General features: G+C 32.0%; 1 protein-coding gene across 4 annotated transcripts in view; it reads left to right on the forward strand.

Moving 5' to 3' along the window:
• Positions 1–5,232: 5,232 nt before the first annotated feature.
• LOC111442170 (auxin transporter-like protein 2) overlaps positions 5,233–6,040 on the forward strand; it is a 4,148-nt gene continuing 3,340 nt past the window's right edge. For 2 of the 4 annotated variants that reach the window (XM_023079454.1, XM_023079455.1), the window contains exons 1-2: positions 5,233–5,733; positions 5,876–5,926. The gene's annotated coding sequence lies outside the window, so the exon portion shown is untranslated. The remainder of the gene's footprint in view (positions 5,734–5,875; positions 5,927–6,040) is intronic. The other 2 variants (XM_023079452.1, XM_023079453.1) reach the window with 2 other exon arrangements.

Consider the following 6,040-nt stretch of genomic DNA (forward strand, 5'->3'; position numbering starts at 1 on the left):
AAAGCTAGGCATCTGACATTACTTCCAATCAAACTCATGAATACCTTCTTTTTCAAAACATTTTTAATCATTCTGTAGAATATAACCTATACCATACCGAAACTTTCTTTAATCTGTGTAAAAATTTAAAAAAGAATTGTTCAATCGTTGCTTACTCACATTGCACAAATCAATTGCGGGGGGGGGCCATGTCTTCTACCGCTTTCGTCGCATTTAAGCCTCGTACATTGCACAAATCCCCTGTGGATGCTCATTCAATTTCATTTGAGATATGGCTTTTGAAACCCCCCGATTCTCCAAGTATTTACTGTTGCGTGATTTCATATGCCTTTGACTTTTCCAACGTAATTCTTTAGTTTGACTTTTTATCGACCACAAATCTTCAATGCTGGGTTTTATTTTATCCTCAGACCAGGAAAAGACGTTAAATATATTTTTTCAATTAAATTAAATACCATAATTAAGGATTCGTCAGGTGAAAGATTGACTTGAATTCATAATTGGTTTAATTAAACTAATCGTGGATTTGGATCTTAAATCTGCATCGCATTAATTATGAGAAAGCATTTGAAAGCAACCAAAACCCATTTTTTAAAAATTGTAAATTTATATATTTTGACCAAATGTCGAGACATTTACACAAAGTCAATTTCTTTTTTTTTTATGATATCATTAACGCTCCTCCTTTACTCCATCCTTTCAAGCTTTTATTTTATTTTACATTATTAAGATTTACCCTACCATTAATGCTATTATGGTATAATTTTACCCTTTTACAATATTCACCGCCCAACTTGCGGTAATTCCATATTTGGTCACATCTTTCCAGGAATTGATTGATGGGTTGTGGGTTTGTTGGGTGAAATTTAATGGCTTAATTAATTTGGGCATCCAATTCTTGTCAGTGTAGTTATGAGTAAGGAATTTCATGACGGCGACACTCTCGTTGGCAGCGCCACCGCAGACGGTGGAGGTAAAATTATATTTTTACCGTATTATATACAATATTTAAAGTAAAATAATTATATTATTAAATGAGTGATGAAGAAAAAGTAGGTATTATTGGACATGCGATGAGTATTAATGATGGTGAATTTAGATGAAAAGTCAATATTATAGGCTGCAAAAGTTTGCAACTTTTTTTAGTAGGAGCGATGCCTTCCCACGCATAAAATCCTCTCTTTTTAGTGTATATTTAAAAGAAGCACAAAAGGAATCCCTTTTTGGTTTTTTTTCACGTAACTTATTAAAATAGACCAAACCCACGAGATAAAGACATAAAATCAAACATTCTATTGAAAAAAAAATCATTATTACCATTGCTGAACTTAACACGAACCAAACAAACCAGATCGAGTAGCAAAATTTGCAATATACGATATAGTAGAGAATGGGCATGGCCATTCATTCATTCATTGCAGGAGGAACATCATGATACTTGCCAATAATGAGCCAAGGCATTGAGGTGTGAGGGTATGAATTTTTGGACCCCTCAATGGGGAATGGCCCATAAATGTTTATAAATAAAGGAATCCATTCAAAGGTTGGTCAACTGCCATTTCCATCATAATACAAAATAAATAACGTAAGGATTTCAAATCAAGTTAGGAATTTGTCTATTTGCAATCTTCTAGTACAACCTTATTGCTAACAACTTGTTGGAGGTAGATATTTTAATTAATTCATTATTTAAATTGTTAAAATTTTATCAAGTATGAAGTTTCAAATCAGATCGAGAATTCGAGTCAGACATCCGTAACGTTCTAGCTGTCGAAGGTGAGAAACTTTTATTTGAAAGATAAAAGGAGTAAATTCGGAAGGGATATCAGGGGACCGAGGAGTTGAGGGTATGGGTCAAATAATGAAATGGGACCGTAAAGGGAGAGGGATAGTCCCTTTCGAGGGGTCCAAATGAACAATGCTTCTTCCGCTTATCGGAATTCAGTACCTTTATTTGTGGGGTCATTTTCGCCCCCAATTATTGAACTACTTATTCACATATTCTTCTTACCTTTATTTGAATCCTTACCATCATCTAATTAAACCCTTTTAATTCCATATTCTCTATAATCGGTAGGAAGAATCTATTAAATATGTAATTTTATAAAAAATAAAATAAATAAAAATATCATAATAAATTATTCAATTTTTATATTAATTTATAGGATAAAAATGTGAGATTCCATCTCGATAAGAGAATAAAACCAAATATTATTTATAAAGGTGTGAAAACCTCTATCTGATAAATACATTTTAAAACTGTGAAGTTCAGGTTGATAATAGGTCAAAACAGGCAATACCGACTTAAACGGTACAAATAACTATACTCAAACACTAAGTATAATCTGGAAATAAACATTATTAAATGTGGAAATTTATTTATTTATTTTGATGAATACTGTAGATAACTAACTTCGTATTTGCTATAAATATCATCTCCACTGACAAATATTAAAATATAAGTAAATTCAACAATCAAACGGGAAAAAAAAGGTTTCTAGTCAAAGACGTGGAGCATGAGGAAACTTTTTTTTAGCAATTGACTTATTTATTTATTATTTTTCTATGAGGTAATGGTAATTATAGACGTACAGAAAGGGAATCCTTATTAAAATAGATATATAATTCATTACGGTTATCGAACATTTAATTTTGTATCATATTAGATATTCGATGTATTTTTAAATTTATTTATTAGAACACAAAATTTAAAATTTTAAAATTTCATTAAAAAATCACTCTATATTAAATTATTATTTAAGTTTTAATATATAAATGAATTTAATTACGAAAGCTTGGCAACATGTTAGCCTACAAATAAATCTTCCTATGTTTTGTCTTTTTATCATTCAACTATAGAACATGATTTGACTCAAATATTAAATGTTAAATATAAATAAATTATACTTTTTTAATAAGAAGAAAACCTATCGATTTCTTTTAAAGATGAACATGTATAAGTTATAGATATATAGACGTGATCTAAAACCTTGATCTTAGTCAAAATAATAATGATACGAATGCAAGTTTCAATATATGGGAGATTACATGGTTTAAATATATGAATATTGGAAGGATCTCATCCCATAAAAAAAACATCGTGTCGTCCAAATCTTAGATGGAGACGGTAGAGAAAATAGAAGAATGATTGAAGGTTTTGGTCATGAATTGCATGATAAGAGGGGAAGGAACGTCCCCATGGCCAAATGTTGTTCGTTTATTCACTTATTGAGTGGATTTTGACAAAGAAACGAAAAATCTCCATATCTTCATTGCCATGATTTAGAGGCTGACCATTTGATGAGAATTGTGAATTATTTTCCGGGAAAGAGTGGGAAAATAGGTTTCTCGGGAAACAAACATATGGAGAAGTTAATTTTATATGCTTTATGTCTAAGATGTCGGCGCCGGCGCCGGCGCCTGGCTTCTCAAGTTTCTATTTGCTTTCCTCTATTTCTCTTTATCTCATGTTAAAATTTTAAAGATTTAAATAAAAATAAAATAAAGGCGATAATAAAGTGGATGGATATAAATAAATCATAAATTCAATTGTTTTATATGTAAATTACAAAATTAAGCTTTTTTTTTAATTTGATTATAAATTTGTTTATGATATGGTACAAATGTAAGCTTTGTTAAGGAAAGTTATTAATGGGTCCATTTGCATTAAACAAGTGTATTAATTGATAACCCTTGATTAAAAGTGAAAAGCATGTACCAATCAAACCCACCTTTCCAAGTACACTCGCCCTAATCTCATCCAAGGGCATCTTCCGACCTTTAGGTTGGTGGGCGGGTCCCACCACCCAAATTTTTGTTATAAGCATCTAACAATTTATTTATTTCCGATTAGAATTTCAACACCCAAATAAATAAATAAAAGGTTCATTTTCCCAGACGACATGTCGTTTCCCTTCTAATTTAGTTGGATAAATGAAATTGAAATTTTATTATTGGGATTTGGGACCCACGTGAGACTCAATGATGGGACATACTCCCAACTTTGATCCTCCTAAAAGGCTTAAATCCTTCAATAATCATTGCTCTCCCACTATTAACACATGTTTAATACAAACTCAAATTTTACTTTAATTATAAATTTAGCATTACTCATATTTTAACTATATTATATATATATTTTAAAATTTTAATGGAAAAATCAAATAAATTTAAGATTTTAACATCTGTCCGTGTCAAAAATTAGAAAACAATATTAAGGAAAAATAAAAGGAAAAGGAATATATGTGAGATTATTGTAATTTACCCTTTTTTTTTTTTTTTTTTTTAAATTTGATAAATTATTGAGTGGAGTCGCGACAATGGGCCCAGCCGTATAATGGAGCCGGCGGTAAATGGGGTTAGGGTTGATTATGCGCGTGTATAGCTTTAGAAGCGTGGGAGGTTTTTATGGCGGGGCCAACTGCGGCTTGGCTCGGCTTTGCTTTGAGCCGATATTCGAATTATAAAAAACAAATAAATATTTTGTCGCTGTGGCTATGATTTCAGAAATGGGCCTGGTTCAGAAACTGCCGGCTCATTCGGCGGTCTAGTTGATGGAAATGCATTCCTATCTTTTCTCTTCGCCTTCTTTTATAGCGCGTGGTCTTCAGTTTCCTGAAAAGTAGTAAGGACGGTGGACTCACGCGATTGTTTGAGAGTGGATTATGCTCCTTTTTATGTTGGGTGGAGACGTAGGGTCGGGAGGAGATAACGGGAAATATTCCAACTAAATTGACCGTAATACAATTATACCAATAGAACAAAGAAATTAATTACAAAGCAATGAAACTACGTAAATATTACAATTACTTGCTCTTCTAAGCTCTCTTTGTTCCGCTCTATATCATATGTACGTGAGGAACATTTAAAATTAAATTTGATTCCCTCCATTAAATATATGGTACAAAACTAAATTTAATAAACTTAACATATTCTATAAATCATACGATTTATGGGAAAGCTATTCAATGAACTTGCCATAATGTGGCTGGATAAACCAAAGTATATTAATAAATGAAAGTTTTGTTCCTAAGCATGTAGGATTCATTAATCTTGAAGGCGACGGCCTTAAATTTTTTTTATTTAAAAAAAAAAAAAAACATTATAACCATCAATAAGGAATAATAAATATTTAAAAATGGAGTTATTTATTAATTTAAAGTTTTAAAAATTGAATTTTCTTGGGCTATAAAAAAGAGAGGTCCTTTGTTAGGTTGGACCTTATCGATGAGAACAACGTCTAGATCGCTTTTGTTTACGAAATTCAGTTGCATTTAATCAAAAGAATCGAATCATCAAGTGGTTTACAAGCGAATTGGGCGTTTCGTCTCTCTCACTTTTCCCTCTGTTTCTCTCACTTTTCCCTCTGTTTCTCTCACTTCCATCGCTTTCTCTCTAAAACCCAAGCTTTCAACTTTTCCTCATTCCTCTGTTTTTTTTTATATATACAGAACTACGAGTATCCTATATTTGAGCCCAGCTAAAAAGGGTCTTTTTCTTCTTCTTCTTCAAACCTCATGAATCCAACAACCTCATCGATTCCTATTCGGTTTAGTTCTGCAGCTTTTCAGGCGTCTCGCCGTCTTTGAACTCTGAATTCGGCGGTGCCTCTGTTTTCCTCTCTTTTTACTGCCATTTCTGGGGAATTTGGTGGCGCATTAAAGTTGGGGCTTTCATTCAGTCCAGCTACTTAATTTTCCTTCTTCACTCGGTGCATTTAAGACCCTTTTTCAGGTACTCACCTCTGCCATTTATACTCTCATCCTCTCCTGGGTTTGGTTTTGTTCTTATTCAGTCAGAGACACTGAGAGCCAAACTAAAAGTTTGTTCTTCTAACCAAACAAGTCACTGAATTCTTAAACTTTTGTTCCTGAAGCCGATCTGGGTTTTGTTCATTCTTTCCACGAAAGAGACATTTCGAACTAAGGTAATTTGTTTAATTCTTTTCCCCCTTTTAAGTGAAGTACCTCAAAACTCTGTTTTTTTTTTTTTTTTTTTTTTTTTTTTTTTTTTTTTTTTTTTTTTTTTTTTTTTTTTTTTT

This window comes from Cucurbita moschata, unplaced genomic scaffold, assembly GCF_002738365.1.
Source record: "Cucurbita moschata cultivar Rifu unplaced genomic scaffold, Cmos_1.0 Cmo_Scf00004, whole genome shotgun sequence".
In the NCBI taxonomy this organism is placed as follows: Eukaryota; Viridiplantae; Streptophyta; class Magnoliopsida; order Cucurbitales; family Cucurbitaceae; genus Cucurbita; species Cucurbita moschata.